The following is a 17,502-nucleotide window of genomic DNA, read 5'->3' on the forward strand; positions in this document are numbered from 1 at the left end:
CTTTTCCACTCTCCAGCTCCTAACTTTACATCTAAAAAAGAGGAGCAAGCAAGAGTCTCCATTCAACTCTACACAGAATTGCAACAACATATTAAAAGATTTTTTTGGTATGGATATCAAGGCCAGCCAAAAATGTATATGATTCCTGGAATTTATGAAATGTTAAAGTATAAAAGAGGGTTTTTTACAGGGTGGAGAAGGGGAACTGTAATAGCCTGTCCAACAAAGAAAATGAAAAATCACTGCACTCTTTTGATTTTTGCTGTACTTTAAGCTGGAACGTGGCTATGCTGCTATCCATGCCCTTTTTAGAATAAGATAAACCCTAAAGTTTGTGGGCTGTTTAGCTCATCAATGTTGGGACCTAGGAGTTTATAGAACACAGTGCAATAAGGAGCATGCAACACCCCTATATATGCTTTTGTTCACTTCACTTTCCACCATCTCCAAAGCATCAGGAAATCATTTTGACATGTCTAGATCTACTATTCAGAGACAGAATGGCCAGAGACCACAAGGAGGGAAACCTGAACAAATCACCACTGTCAAATTATTTTGTTGGCTTTACTTCCTCAAGAAAGGACAAGAAGTAAGCAAAGAAAAGATGGCTGCATCCACACTGCAAAAATAATCCAGTTTGACACCACTTTAACTCAATGTTATGGAATTATGGAAACTGCAGTGTTTTGAGACTTTTTTGTGAAACATTTAGCCATCTCTGTCAGAGAGCTCTGGTGCCCACAACAAACTGCAATTCCTAGAATTTTATAGCATTGAGCCATGGCGGTTGAAGTGGTGTCACACTGGGATTATTCCTGCAGAGCAGATGCATCCAATATGTTCTCATTGGAACCAAACTATCTTCCTAAAATCAATATGACTTTCCATTTTACTAAAATAAGGTACCTGCTATCTTTGTTGTGTGTTTCTGGATAGGAAGCCATCTGGGAAACCTCATGAATGCTACTATGAGCTTTTTTTTAAAAAAAGGATACAATTTAACAATACATGATGCCATATAAAAACTAAAGAATATAACTTATGTTAATGTTTTAGGCAACTGACAGTATCCAATGGTACAAAGAAGGGAGAATAATGATATGGTAGGGGGAGAGAACACATACCTGATCAAAAAGGTACCGAACAGTGATCTTCTGGGTAACACATATATTATCTAGTCTGATATCTTTAACAAATGACGTTTATCACTCAACAGCAAGAACTTCAGACTTAGGGCCACATGTTACTGTTTCATTAGCAAAACAACAAGATGACTCCTAAGAACAAGACACAACTGATAGCTGCTTCTTCTAATCTACAGGGTTCTGTGAGATGTTCTTTCATATGAATACCCAAACACAAGCAGAACACTTATGAGAGCCATACAAGCAGTTTATGTGCAATTCCTTAGTTTGAAGTATTATTCATTTTAGGTAGCAGATAGGATTGTGGTTTGTTTAATGCAGCAAATGTTACAAATGCTAACAAACAATATAACTTGATTTTAACAGACAACAGCATCCTCCTCCCTGCCCACATAATATGAAGAGCAGCAACCAAGAATTCAGAACGCCAGTCAAGGAATTTTCTTTAAAATGTCTTGTTTAATTGGTTCAACCAGACACATAAATACAGCCAATGGATGCACCATCTATCCTAGCCATTAGAACTGGGAACAAAGCCATGAAGATTAAGAAACTGGGCAAAGGGCTGTGGCTCAGGCTGCATCTACACTGCAGAATTACCATGCACACTTAATGGCCTTGCTTACGTTTGAAGTAGCCCCCAATGACATCTCATTTATCAAAAGTGATATGCAGTTAAATGTTTGCAACAACTTTTCCAAGAAATGCACTCAGTCAGATCTTTAAAAGAGCTAGCAATGAGAGCAGCAAAGCATAATAATGCTATAAGAAAGCACTAACAATATTTGGACATTAGTAAACTAGGACAATACCATCACAGTTTATTGTGACAAACTAACATAAAGGTTTCAAGTTCATCAGAACTATTTATTCAATTTGGCAATAAGCAAAAACATACCCACAGATATGTGGGGTGGAGAGAGGATTTGCTGAGCACAATAAAAAAAAGCTCGTATCTCTATTCTGTAGTAGTCTTAGAAAGGAATAGAGAACATATTAAAACATAAATAGTTCAGATGAACTTGAAAGCTTATATGTTAGTTTGTCGTAATAAGCTGCGATGGTATTGCCCTCCCTGGAAGAAAGGTGGGCTTGACAGAAACCAGCTACTAATACTTAATGCAGTAAGCCGCAAACCACGGCACAATGAAACATCTGAATAATAAGTATAAAATGAAATACTCAAGGACTGTACTGTATTACAGAACTTAACGGCAGAAGTACAGACAAGTGGAGAGAAACTGGCACTGGAGGTTAGAGAAGTTAATTAAATTACATTACATTTTCCCAAAGTATCTAAACTTTATTTCATATATTCCAAACCGTGGTCTGGGTTAGCTGAATACTATGGTTCAGCACACCAATATTGAATATATAAAACCTGCCTTTGATGCAAATGGATACACTACTGAAGCAAATTTCCAGGGAAAGAAAAGTCATCAGTGCTATCCAATGCACATCCACTTATACGGTCAGGTCTTCTGCCAAAATTTCAAGTAGCAGTAAGCCAACTATCACTACTTTTTAAACAAAAATATATCCCCTGCTCATTACCTGGAATGCAACGAATCTAGACTTGCCACAAGCATCTGGCAAGTGGCTATTTACAAATTTGTTCTGGCCTCAAAAGCTTTGGGATTTCTCTAGCCTTGCCCTTACTCTTTCTTTCTCTCTCCATCTGCAAAAAGTAACAAGTCTAATCTTTAGACACAGCGTTTAACTACAACTGCACAAAAATGAGTAGAACATTTTCTTCAGCATTTAACATTATACTAAACAAATGCATGGTAGTGTTTATTATTTTATAGATGTCTGTTTTTAATGCTCTTTTTTCATCTCAGAGGACAAAATGTTTTATTTAAAAAAAATAGCAGCAAAGGCCTGAGGATTCAGGCTGTCTAGTCAAACCCACACAGACCTCCACTGTTTGATTCTTCTATTAAGCAGGAAACATATGTCAGAAAACTGGATAATGACTTTGGAAGCGTCACAGAGTAAAATAGAAGATGATGCAGAAACATCACATTAATACCAGACACGAAATCAACCAGAATATTTTATCTACTGTGAACTAAGCAGGACTAGATAGTGGGAGTTCCCCTGAGTTGCAGCACCAGATTGAAAGCTGCTTTGGTAAATTCTATATGAATATATCAAGTTACTTCAGTAATGAGCTGGCAGTAATAACATTAGTTTTTCAATTAACTCAATCCCTCATCAATCCAGCCCTCTCCACCTCTTCCACCTCACACTTTCTAAAAACAGATATAAGTGGTGTAATATTAGAAGCTGCCAAGATTTCAACCAAGAAAGAACAAGAACACAGACAAATCAAAAGACCTACAAATCCTAAGACATGTGCCCTTCACAGTGCAAGTAGAAGAATGAACTTTCCCCATTTGGAAGGAACTATATAATGAAAACTCCATTGGACACTTAAGAAGTCTACTGCCACAGATCATAAATCTTTCACTGGGACTGTTGAATTCCAACACAAATCAATTTGCTTCTAGAAATTTCTGGCATCAGCAAAAGCTCCAACAGCAGTTAGATTTTCCCCCTCCATATTCTATGTTACTGGCTTTTCTCTCAGATCTTATGCAACGAGTTTGTTCATTCTACTTCCCATCTATCTCCTTCAGTATGCCTCCAAGAATAGTGACTGATCTTTATTAATCTACTGAAGGCCTACATGTTCTACAGTATTATCAGACACCAGTACTCAAAACTATTTCCGGGGGGGGGGGGGGGGGGGGGGGGACAGTGTACCATAGTCATTCAAACAGCAGAAGAACAAGTCTTCTGTTGATGTAACTCTCCTAGAAACCTCATACCACCACGGGTTCAAGATTTTAGTACTGACTTATTTCAAATATCAGTGCAACAGAAATACCAGTTATCACAATTTGTGTATTCATAGAAGAACAAAGGGATGCAGGGATGGCTAATCCTTTTTATCACCTTCCTCAACACCCAGATGCTCTTGCTGTTAAGCCATGAGAAGGCATTGGGGAAACCCTTGACCTCCAAATTGACCCACACTCAATTTTCCATCATCAGTAGTGATACATTTGGCCTGTACCAAATGTACATAGTACCACACCACCTGACTTTGACATACGAGTTCACTCAGAGACACCGAATTACTCTTATTTTGAGTTAATTTTATAAACTTATTCTGCTTAAGAAATAATATATGACTCTGTCTCCCTATTTTGGAAGTGTATAACCCCCCTCTCCCCGCAAAACAAAATCTGGCCTATATTATTAATTATATCAACACCTGAATCACTGTTAAGATGGTAAGCCAAAAGATAGCAACTACTGGGAGAAGAACACATCCATACCAGAAAAGGGCAGATCAGACAACATTTGTTTGGTTCCACTGGTAATCACAAACAAAATAAAGTTATCCTAGCATAATTAATGTTCTTCCACACAGTTCTCCCTTAACTGGGGTGAAAAAATGCCATCCACTGAACATAATTTTAAGTTAAAATCTCCCAAAAGCTATGTAGAAAGGATTAAGTGGTGAAATTAAGCAAGAAAGAGAACTCTGCCCACAGACATTATATGGGTGGCAAGCACTCAGCAATGAACATCACCTCTCCAGAGCTGATAAACAATGCCACATTTTCAAAAAGTCTTCTGAAAAGCCAGGAACATTTCACCCAGAACGACAATGTCTTATTCCCAAGGAAGACTTCAATGTTTTAGTGTATGTACCATATGTAAAATGGCTTAGAGCCAGTGTGGTATAGTGCTTTGAACATTGGACTCTGACTCTGAATCCTGGTTCAGCTTTGAAGTGTCCCAGTCTGCCTCCAAAAGAAAAAGCAGTGCCATTGCTACTCACTGCCAAACAAGACAGAGGGGACAAAGTGATAGCATAAAGATCAGGAGAAAGCTAGTGGGGAGTTGAAAGGATAGCATGGAGTGGCCAAGTGTGCTCAACAGCCACCTTCCTTCCGGCTTATTCATGTAACATCACCACTCTTTAATCTAGGCTTCCCAAAACTTCTGCCTTGGGCATGAATCAATTGTGTCTTTTTGGATGACAATTTAGGCTTTTTTCCCTGTTAGACAAAACAGAACCAAAAACAGTAACCCAGCCAGAAGTAATGGCAGCAGGCAGACCACACCCTACAAAGGTCACAAAGCCACAGAATTCTCTGGTTGACTGAAGGACATCAGAAAAGCATCTACCCTAACCCCCTGCAGCACATTACATACTCCATACTACAGCACTCTTCATGTTTAGTTATGCATAATGTTTTTATTGATTAAAATACATATTATACACAGTTCAAAAAAATTAACATAAACTGTTCAGTAGCTTCCTATATCTTCATCATACAATTACTGCATAAAAATTATTGTATTTTCAGATTTAGGTGACAAATAAACTTCCGATGTATAACATATGCCTTGTATGTTTATTACTTTCTGCATTAATGTTTCCTTACAAAACTAATATTCCTTAATAACTCCAGTCTAATTATTGCTTTATCATTTTAAATCTCCTTATCTTCTAAGAGCTAGGTGGTATTGCTTACCAGTTCTTTTATATTTACATTGACTTATAAATCCTTCAAGTTGTTTCTGACTTATGGCGACCCTAAAGTGAACCTACCATGTGGTTTAATTGTCAAGATTTGTTCAGATGAGGTTTGCCATTGCCTTACCTTGAGGTTATGAGAGAGAGTGACTTGCCCCAGGTCACCTAGTGTACAGCCACATATATCAGCTCTAAGAAGGTAGTTATCCAGCCCAAATATCCTAAATACACCAGATCCCATCCAATATTGGAAGCTAAGGAGGGTCAGCCTTAGTTAGTACTTAGGTATCGAGCAGAAAGCTCCATACTGTTTTTCAGGATTCTCAGCACAACTAAAAAAAGGTTCAAAATGGATGTCGGCTTATATAAAGCTCAGTCTCATCATTTCCTAGTTCCACTGAAAAACTGTTATCTCAAGTGCAAACATGAATCAACTACACAAGTTTTGAACAGTAATGCACAGTATGCAAAAAATAAATAAATCATTTTATACACAGGTTCTGTAAAAGCTAATGTTTTAGAAGCCTCCAAACATGAACCCCACTGGATGTCCTTGGGCAAGTCACATGCTCTCAGCCTCAAGGGAAGGCAATGGTAAACCTTTACTGAAGAAAACTTGCCAAGAGAACCCCATGATACCTTCTGGTTGCCAGAAGTCAGAAATGACTTCTGGCAACCAGAACAACAACAAGAGTTCAGTTCTTATAAAATCCCCAGTTGTAATTCTTTTTAAAGACTATTTTCTGTAATGCTAATGCACTTACTTTGCTCCATGCTCTACGTGTAGTAAAAACAAAGCACATATACAACAGTGATATATTGTAAGGAAGGGATGGCTGGTGGCTTCCATGTCAGTGGAACAATCGCTCCAGATTTTACTCCAATCTTTATAATAGATACCCAAAGTACTGAAACAACTTTGACAACAAGGTTCAGAACGTTCGACATGCCCTCTGAAATCCAGAGTACATTCTCCACACTACAGACATGGAAGCCATTAGCTGCCACTGCTGTCACAGCTGCTGGTGGTAGAAAAGGAAAGAGTTGGTAATGCTTTGCCTTAACAACCACACATCAATACTGCATTATTTGGTATTTACTTAGTTTTTAATAGTGAAATAAATGGAGGAAATTATTGTGCATAACATGCACAGTAACATGTGTATAACATCCCTCTTTTAAAAAGCCCCAAGCCCTGAGCATTAGCTTCATAGAATCACAGGATATTAAAGTTGGAGGAGACCCCAAGGGCGATCCAGTCCAACCACCTGCCGTGCAGGAACTCACAATCAAAGCATGCCCAAAAGATGGCCATCCAGCCTCTGTTTAAAGGCCTCCAACATCCTTTGAGGTGATGCGTTCCACTGTCAAACAGCTCTTACTGTCAGAAGATTCTTCCTAATGTTGAGATGGAATCTCTTTTCTTGTAGGAAGTATTCTTCCCCTCCCCCATTTCTCACCATTCAACATACAGATTTTGGAGAGACAATACTATTAGTAGTAGAATTTTAAAGAAAAACAAAATTTTAAAATAAGCACTAGAATGCCTGCCTTTGCCTCATTAAGATGGTATTGCCCTGACTCCTGAAGTTACTGCTACTAGCTTCATCATACTGAACACTGAAGATTAATAGCCACATCTGAAGAGGTCAAGCAACTAAACACATAAATACGTCTTTCTGCAAGTGGATTTTGTAGCAACTTTGAGACTAATTGAAAGAATGAAGCCAGTAGTGTCAGCTTTCATAGGCTTAGAATCAAAGAATTGTAGAGCTGGAAGAGACCCCAAAGGCCATCCAATGCTCTGCCATGCAGGAAATCACAGTCAAAGCACCCTCAACAGATGGCCATCCAGTCTCTTTTTAAAAACCTCCAAACAAGGAGACTCCACCACAACAAAACAAACAACAACTTCATTTATACAGTATACCACTTCATACTGAACTAAGTGTCTAAGTGGTTTACAACAGTAAGCTAATTTCCCCCAACAATCTGGGTACTGAGAGAGAGTGTTCCACTATCAAACAGCTTTACTGTCAGGAAGTTCTTTTTAATGCTGAAGTGGAATCTCTCTTCCTGTAGCTTGTATCCATTGCTCCATGTTCTATTGCTCCAGCCTATTTGACACCTCTTCAAGTATTTAAACAGGGTTATCATATCACCTCTTAACTGTCTCTCCTCCAGGCTACACATACCCAGCTCCAGGTTTTTGCTCATAGGGCATGCTTTCTAGACCCTTCATCATTTTGGTGGCCCTCCTCTGGACATGCTCCAGCTTCTCAACATCCTTTTTGAATTGTAGGGCCCAAAACTGGACACAGTATTCCAGGTGAGGCCTGGAATAGAGTGGCACTATTACAGTGGAACCTCGCCATACACGCGCTCACCATACGCGGCCTTGAGCATACGCGCTCAAGCCGCGCCCCACGCACGCCTGCGCCGCCGCACCACCACGCACGAGCCCCATTGTTTACAATGGGGCTCGAGCATAGGTGGAAATCGCCATAAGCGGCGGGATCCGGAACGGATCCCCCGCGTATGGCGAGGTTCCACTGTACTTCCTTTGATCTAGACTTGAGCCTACTTCCTCCTACATGTTTGGATACTTCCTGCACTTTTAAATATCAATACCGAGAAATAACCTTTCCTGCTACAAAAATGATTGGCTGCATGATAGATACAGATAGCTATTAACGAACAGCAAGCTGTGTTCTATACCTTCCAAACTGTACTCCAGTCAGCCTTTCTCCCCAGACAAGAAAGACCTAGCTAACCCACGTGTACAAGTTTTTTTGTATCAGATCACTGGCGTTATCACCACCACAAAGAGCTGTTGGGCTGGTAGCCCAGCCTCTCCTCTCCCTACAGGATTCTTTGAGATTTCAAAACAGTTTCCTGAGCCTCCAATAAGCTAGTTCCCAAGAAGGACCTGCCATCCACAGATAATAGCTCAGTCTAGGATCAACTGAAGCATTTGCTAAGCCTTCCCATCTAACTCTCTCTCTCAGGTAGATTTATTTGATACTACCTGTGGGAGAAGGCAATGAAAGAATACAAACACAGAGCGTAGCTTTACCACAAGGACCCTGCACTCTGGTTGTTAATGTGAGTAAAGCCCCCTCCCCAACACATTTTGAAAACTATAACACAGAGAGCTGCAACACACCACACACTTGGAAAGCATTTTTATAGGCATTTTTCCATGATCTTGTACCAAAAGAGTAAAACATACTTTTCCAATAAATGGGATGCTGTTACTAAGTGCGAAGATGCAGGACAGATCGAAGTCTGTGTCAGGAATTTCAGAAAGATCCTTTTGGCTCTACCGCATATGAAAACAAGCACACATTTCACTGGAGACACACTGCAGCAATCCACACACCTTGCCAGCCTCTTTCCCACATTAGTAGTTTTTACCTGTGAAAGAGAATCCTGCTGCAATAATGGTAGCTAGCTCATTCTAATACAAACAAACTTCCATCTGTTCAGCAGATGTGAGAGGATGATCCCCTGAACAAAGAACAGCAGAAACTAACCACATGGTTTATGGTTGCAGCAAGTTGCTGCTCTCTCACTCAGATCCACAGGACATTCAGATTCTGGCATTAAAATGAGTCAGCCAAAAAAAAAAAAAGTTAGCCAAATGCAATTTCTTTTCAATCTGAAGTGTTCACAAGTTCACAAGCTTCATGTAAACTCTAGTTGCTTCAGACAACAGAACAATCTGTCCAGCTCCTCCAAGGCTTCGAATACATCAAACTGTCTGCCCTGTTGCTGCTGAGAAAACTTAAAAATGGTTAAAAACTGTAAACTCCCTGTGCTTCTCAGAAACCACAAACTGATTTGTAAATCCAAACAGAGTATAAGGAAGGAATCTAATTTTGACAAATGATAGCAGTGAAAACAGGACAAACAGGTCTTTATAGGACTCCAAAGTCACTCATTCTTTCTCTCTCTCTCTCTCTCTCTGTTTTTCGGGTAGGTGGGAAACAATAAATAAAAGAAGGAGAAAGACTAGATAATGATGACATAAAGGGGATACAAAATATAAGGTAAGAATGTAAGAGCAGACACTATTAGTGAGAAGGATTACAAAGAACTTTACAATTTTAAAAATGTGGATAATATGCAGGATGGGCATGTTCTGGCTACAGAGTACAGTGGTGCCTCGGGTTACGAAATTAATTCGTTCCGCCGCGGCGTTCGTAACCCGATGCATTTCGCAAGCCGAAAAAGGCTTTTCCAAAGCGCGGCTAGCCGTCGCTTTTGAATTTCGCGCCGAAAAAAATTTCGTAACCCGAAAAAACCTTCGTATCCCGGAACAGTTTTTTCCAATGGAACTTTTTCGTAACCCGGAAATTTCGTAAGGCGGCGCATTCGTATCCCGGGGTACCACTGTACAGCATTACATTCTGTAACACAGAGCACAAGGCACACTTGTCACTGCTCATAGCTACTAGTACATGAGCCAATGGGGAAGAAAAGGTGTTAGGGATGGCCATCATGGGTAGGCAGCTCAGCAGTGCAGCCCATCCTCTGAATTAGGAAAGATTCAAAATTCAATCTATAGAATTCTAATTTCTGTAGTTAAGAAACGTGTGGTGTAAATTATCTATATTAGACACATGGACATTTGTATATCTATGCAGTCTAAATGGTGCATCAGGCCCTTAAATAACTTTATAACAGTAGTTAAGCAGCACAGCTGATCCGTCTGCTTCTAGTCCACACCACTTTCACATGTGCAAAAATAAGAACTACTTCTGCATTAATCCTCTATTTTTGATAGCACATGATTGTCAGGGATTTGAAGGGTTAAAACACAGCATACAGGGAAATGCTTGATGTGTGTGTGTTTGGCCATGAGCCTTCAGCAGAGTGGCAAGGCTGATCAGCACAGCTGAAGCTCATTGGCTCAAGGACACTTCAGTGTCCAAGTGCATGTAGCCATGGATGATGAAACATGTGTCTGGATTGCACAGGAGACACATGACATGGTTACACACCTGAACTCACTGGGTTTGGGAGACCACATGGTCTGGAGACTATATAAACCCAGGGGTTGCAAGGGATAGTTTGTGGGTTTGTAGTAGGGTTTGGTTTGGAGTTTTGGAGATCTGTATTTGTATTATAGCACTGTGAATGAAGAGCACTTCGGGAGACTTTGCTTCTCTGGTAGTTTATCAGTAGAAGTCTTACATTGCTTTGCTGAGTGTCCCCGGAGGTTCCTACATTGCTTCAGTTCCTGGAAGACATCCAGTTGCTGTTATCTCAATTGCTTCTGGAGCCACGCTTCTGCTTCTAAAATTGCTAGCTCTGCTACAAAGGTCTGATTTAACCCCAGGACTCGTTTGAGTTGCTGACAGTGGTTGTTGGACCCCAGCAGTTGTGCTGACAAGGATTTCATATTCAGATCGTATTTAAAAATTTTTAAAGCATATTTTCTTTAAAATATAGTTTTATATGTATTTTTATACATTTGGGTTGAAAACCATCAGAACCCTGTAGATGTGTGAAAGCAATCTGCATGTTAATTTGGGATGAGTGTGCAGAACTGTTCTGCTTCTATAGAAATCAGTGAAGGTTGCATTTCTCAAGTATGCTCAATTCATGTGGCAGGAGGTTGTCTTTGAACTTCACACAAATTAGCAAGAAAGGACGCACAAAAAGACAGTCATTATTTCTGGTGTGATTTTAGCACACCTTCAAAACCTTCTACCTTAACCAACTGTGAAAAAGACAAAATTATGACAAAACTACCTATGCATATTAAATATTTCCTGTATTTTACTTCTATTATCCTGTTGCCAAAAGGACCTTGATGTTATGCTGCTTAAAAAAAGAAAAGAACCAAACCAGTTTCCAGTAGGCTTACTCTATATCATCTCAAATGCAAATGAAGCTGCACTTTCTTCTTTTTTTTCTTAATTTTCCTTTTGATTATGTCTTCTGTCAAACAAACTAATGCTTACTCTGCATTCAAGATCTTTCTTCCACCGCAGGTAACTCTTACACCCAGCCTTACAAAAGAAATTACAGAACTTAAATTATCTCCTTGATTGTTACAAAATGAAAAACAACACTCATATCTCCATGTTAGTATATTTCAATACTGAATTCTTTAATCCAAGAAGAGGTTTGGCTGGTGCCAAGTCATGCAAAGATGTGTTCATGGGAGACATGACTAATGAGGCTTTTTGTATAAAAGTTTAGCCTCAGTAACATCTGAATGTCTTTTGCTTATAACCCAATTTAAGAAAAGTCAGCTTGAAAACTAATCCCAAGATTAAAAACTGCCTTCTGGATTCTCACTGGTACATTTGTACCATATTTAGCTTGAAAGTGAAGTATTTTAAGAACTGCTAGTTTCTTATATATTTTTTTATTTTGTTCATAAAACCTTTGGGTTGTTCTGTATACTTGAAATAGAAGTACAATGGTGTCATCTATGTTTATTTTAACCATCTTCATTTAGAACAAGCCACAGTGCCTGCTCTTATGTAACAAGAAACTATGGTTTGCTCTCAAGAGAAAGCAGAAGCTGTTACTCGCATCCTTTCACACACAAAGGAGAGGAGGTGAGAGAGGCAGTATATGCTTCAGGCTTGCTGTAATCACCTACAGTGGACCTATAAATAGTAACTGACAGATTAGTAATATGAAAAACCCTGTTTTTAATAAATGAGAGTGGGTTTGGGATGTATCTATTCATCTATGAATATAAATAGCAATATACATACTCCACTTGGATGAGTTTCCACAGTCTACAACACTGGCAAATACTGCACTGTGTGTGGAACAGCCAGCCCTCTTTAAGAAGCTTCTTAGAGAACCCTTCTGCTTCATGCAATAGGAATACATTAATAAACCACACTTAGAGGAACATGTCCTCTCCCTGAAGTAAGTCCTCAATCAAAAAACAAGGCTGGATCTGAAGTCAAACAGAGGGAAGCTGCTTTGTCCATTGCTCATCTCCCCACCTCCACTTATCCAGCATCAAGCTAAGCAGGCACAGCAAAGAACAATGACAAAGGATGCTGCTGCCAGAGACTGCACCTCCCATTCCCACAGGCTCTTGCAGTAGCTACACAGCAAGCATGTAAAAGCACCCACAGCTGCCAGCCATGCAGTCTCTAAATTGATGGAAGGAAAAACCGGAAGGACTATTAAGAGTGACATTACACTCAGAAGTCAAGTTCTTCCCTCCAAGACAGTTTTCCCACCCCAAGGTCTGAGTGCTTGAAAGGGTAGATCCCAGTAGAGCTGAAAAACACTGAATTCAGAGTGAAATTAGATACCAACACAGCCATATTTCCCAAACACATGTCTAGCAATCAATGAGAATGGGGATAGTAGGGTTGAGTCAGAAGGTGGGAAGATGCTTTTCTCTTTCTTATCACGTCTCCCAACTGCAACTCATCTGGATTTCTTCCCACCTCAGAAGTCCAACTGGAGAGAGCACACAGACTACGAACCATCCCCCTGCAATAATTTTACAGCATAAGAACTGGGTGCAGGTCTTGTTCACTTCTCAGCAAATAATTCTATGTTCAATGGAGCCTGTTTTATCCAACATGTCATCACAGAGATGATATTTATAGGAAAGTAAGACAAGGCAACTGTACTTTCTGAGAAACACTTTTACACCACAGATGCCAACAAAATGGAACACTGGAGGACTTATCATGAAGGACCGTTTTAGCTAAGGAGAAAGAGCCATATGGAACATATCTGTCTGTCAGGTCATACCTTTCAATTAGGTATACTACTGCCCATTTTCATTAACTATTAAAAAGGAGAACAAAGTCTCACCCTATACCTGACAGGTTCAGCTACAGAATTGGTTTCAGATCCTGGAATCCAAATTTTACACATTATGTGTTTATTGGTTATTACTTTTGTACATATATATGTTGAATGTAAAAAGGAGAGCAATCTGCCTGTCTTTTTCCACATGAGTCATGCATGCTGCATCTCACTATAAACACTAGTAACTCCCAGCCTATTGGCAGGAAATAATTTAAAACTAGTTCTGTTAGGTAACGGCAAAAAAAGAAATCAAATGGTGGACCTTCTTTTCTCCTATGGGTGACTGTGACCCTGAACATGTTATTGCACTTTAACTTTCCCTCACTACTGGCTAAGCTACCTAGGGTAGAAGACAGTTGCAATTCAGCAACATCTAGAAGACCACTGATTTAACCATACAAACACATCAAGCTCTTTCAATCACAAGTAGTTCTGTGAACAGCTACCTAAATGCTTTTTGGCTCACAGTATCCACAGGAAGAGGGAGAGAGACCTGTAATATGCAAGGATGTTACTCTCTCTACTTATGCCCTGGAAACACAGAGATCTCAGTTATTAACTACAAATAGGCTTCTGTAGCATATTTGTAGACCTATGCATATCTTTTCCTTTCGCAAATAGCTATTGCCATAAAATCCATGATATGAAGGTGATGAACCTTGACAGCTCTTCAGAGAAAATGAACACTGAACAGCTTTTTAAAAAAACATAGGCAAAAAGCTCAATCCTTACAGCAGCCATCTGGAGGGCAGAAGATTGGGGACGGCTAGCTTACACGAAAACAAGTGGTTGCATATCCTGGCAGACTGCTCACAGAAAGCCCTACTCTGAGGTTAGTCTTCTTTCTTTCTTTTTGAAGATGTGTACACAAGTGTCTCCTCCTTCCCATACCCATACCAGTACCTTCATTTCCATTTCAAAAGCATGCAAAGTCAATGCCTAGCATGACTCTACAAGCTATCACAAAGCTAAAACTAGGCACTCAAAAAGCACATAAGCCTTTTTACTTCTGAGAGCCAGCTAGAAATTGATGGACAATTTGATTAGGTGCTACCAGCAGTACAGATATGACTGCCTGAAAGCCAGTAGGCTTGCACATTTCCATGACTACAGTCCTGAAAAGACCAGGTAAACACTACAATCATATTCACCATTCACATCTCTGCTCTTTCCTTCTCAAGATACCTGTACATTACTATACATACATTGGTACAAACAACTGGCACATGGTAAAGTAAGCTGGAGGGATGCATTGGTAGAAATAATGTATCAAACTATCCAGTGCACACAAGCTTCTAGATACTCAGCCTGCTTCTGAACCCTCTGGATGTGCCCAAGACATCTGTCCACTACTGCTGTTTCTCCTTGAAAAGCTGGCTCCATCCCTTCCAAATATCTCCAAAGGATTAATAAACCATGCCAAAGAGCAGAGAAAGATCCCCGCAGGCCCATGACAAACCACAGATGTAAGAAACAGGAGAAAGAGCATCTAGTAACAGATCAACCAAGCCAAAGTGAAAGAAACATTTATCTTATTTTCCCTGCGTAAAGCAACAAGTGGGATCCATGACCACACCTCCATTAATTCCAGTATGTTGTGCTGCTTTCTTCCAAAACCACTATAATAATAATAATAATAAAATTTTATTTCTATACCGCTATTCCAGCGATCACAGCGGTGTACATCAAAGAGTAAGACAATTAAAACATCAGCATGACAATAATACAAGGTTAACAATTAGGAACACTAAAAACTAACAACACCCTATACAAGTGGCTGTGTAGAATGGAATACACAGAAACATTGCCAAGGGGAAGAGAATGACCACAAGGCTCACGAGGGGAAAGCCTGGCGGAACAAAAAAGAGGGAGGTGGAAGTACGGAGCTCATTGGGGAGGGAGTTCCAGAGCTGAGGGGCTGAAATAGAGAAAACCCTCTGAGCTGATACATATTGAGCGTCTGGAACTCTTAAAAGATGTCTTTCACCCCACCTGAGAGTGCGGGGCGGATTATGTTAGATTACAGACCAGGAACTCAGCTTGCTAGTCCTTTTGTTCCAAGAAATCAGCTCATAACCACCGCCCACCAAGACAGATAATATTGGAACAATTTAACACTCTTGGGAACCAAAGAATCAGCTTATTATTCAGTATTTGGGTGTTTAAGTGAAAAAAGAAAACAACAATTATCTCTTTAAAAGCATTTGTCATAGAAGTATTATGATGAGTCGAAGGTCAATCAAAGGTCTGTGAACAATTCAACAATTTCAAAAAGCCTTTCAGTTAAACTTAATTCTATATAATTGTAATCTGACTGGAGAAACTAAGGGGACTTGAATCCAGAGGTCTGTAAAGAAGGGCCCAATTTGGAAACAGAAAAGACTTCTCCAAACTTCCTTCACAGCTTCATGCAGGCCTGGATATATTAATTTGTCATCTGGCTTCACAGGCTCTGGGATAAGCTATTTGTAATTTTCTCAGTAGCATTCCCTCACTAACTCTTATATAGTGTAGTAATAGCCACCCAATCTTAGTGTTGGATGGGAACATTTCATTCTTGCTTCATATATTTTTAATTAGAATCTCTGATGTTGGCCACCATTGCTTTTCAAAATTTATAAAGCAACAGTTCAAGAACCTAAATACTATTACTAGTTCCAACTACAGCAGACATACTAAATCAATGAATCTATATAAGAGTTGATTCATCACATGACTTGATTCAATGAGTTTGTTCTAATTGAAACTAGCAATAGGACTTAGGACTGAATATTCTAACAAGCATAATTCATCTACATAGTAGAATCCTGCATTCTTGATTTAAAATATCATTAGTCTAGGATCTAGGACCAAGGTACAGCAATCTAGCATTTTCTGCAAGAAACCTAGCAATCAAAAGCCATGCAGAAAAGGGGTCAAGTGCTATGTTGAACCATAACTTGGTTTCTGTAAATTCTGTCAAACCACAGAAAACAGTGAAAACACAAGGTTCTTTAGCTCTCAGCAGCCAAGGCTAAGCAAATCCCAGCCTTTCTAGAAGAGAGTATAACAAAGATACAAAGAGGAGACAGGAACAGAGCTGAAGATTAAAATATTTTCAAGAATACTGTACTGGTTCTCTTCTTTCCTGATGGGATCTGCATAATGACTGTGCAAGGTGTCAAGGAATCCACATTGTGGTGTGAATTTTAAAGGTGATATCAAGGTACTAAATCCTAACCCCAAATAACTTCTACAGCACCCTTGGATAGTTCCTTTAAAGTTTAGGCTGAAAAACAGATTCACTATCACAATGACAGGAGCCAGCAACTGCCTCTGGTGACTCCTGGCTACTTCATACATAACCTTAAACAAGAATAATATGCTTTGGCATTTCAAAGCACCTAAGCTATTGGACATGTTCAGAAGGGGGAACATGTCTCAAAATAAAGAGGCATTTCACTTCCCATTTGAAAAGAAATATCATTTTAAGCACTGATTTGCTATATACTATGTAATTTATACACATGAAACTACATGTGTTCTACATGGTATATATAGGTCTCCTAAAGCTCTTCAGCTTAGTAACGGAAATGAGCACTGTCTCTTATGGTCAGATACGACTTGACAACTTTGTCAATGGGGAATACTTTTACCTTTAACAGAAGATAACTATGGAAGAAAACTATCAGGTCAGAAACAGTTCCAATAGTTCATCCTTATACAGAGCAGAGAATAATCTTGCCCTAACTAGAAAGAGAGCTTGCTGGGATACAGGTGAATATTTGTATCCTAAGAGATATTAAAATGCAGAAAACATATATAGATAGAGGCTGGGGGGGTTGGGGGGACATTGTTATATCCTGTACTTGAGCAGTCTTGGCCAGTTAGTTGCCTGTAGGTCACAGGTGTAGTGTTTCCATGGGATTATCTATTCTGGTATTCAAATTGTGATACCACCAATTCCACATATGATTGCCCCAAGCTAGTCCAAGAGAACTGCAATAATCT

The 17,502-nt window shown here is 39.5% G+C and overlaps 1 protein-coding gene across 4 annotated transcripts in view; it reads right to left on the reverse strand.

Annotated features, from left to right (window-relative positions):
- ZNF609 (zinc finger protein 609) overlaps positions 1 to 17,502 on the reverse strand; it is an 89,283-nt gene that overhangs the window by 50,716 nt on the left and 21,065 nt on the right. The window lies entirely within an intron of this gene.

The sequence above is a fragment of the Sceloporus undulatus genome, chromosome 6 (assembly GCF_019175285.1).
Source record: "Sceloporus undulatus isolate JIND9_A2432 ecotype Alabama chromosome 6, SceUnd_v1.1, whole genome shotgun sequence".
NCBI lineage: Eukaryota > Metazoa > Chordata > Lepidosauria > Squamata > Phrynosomatidae > Sceloporus > Sceloporus undulatus.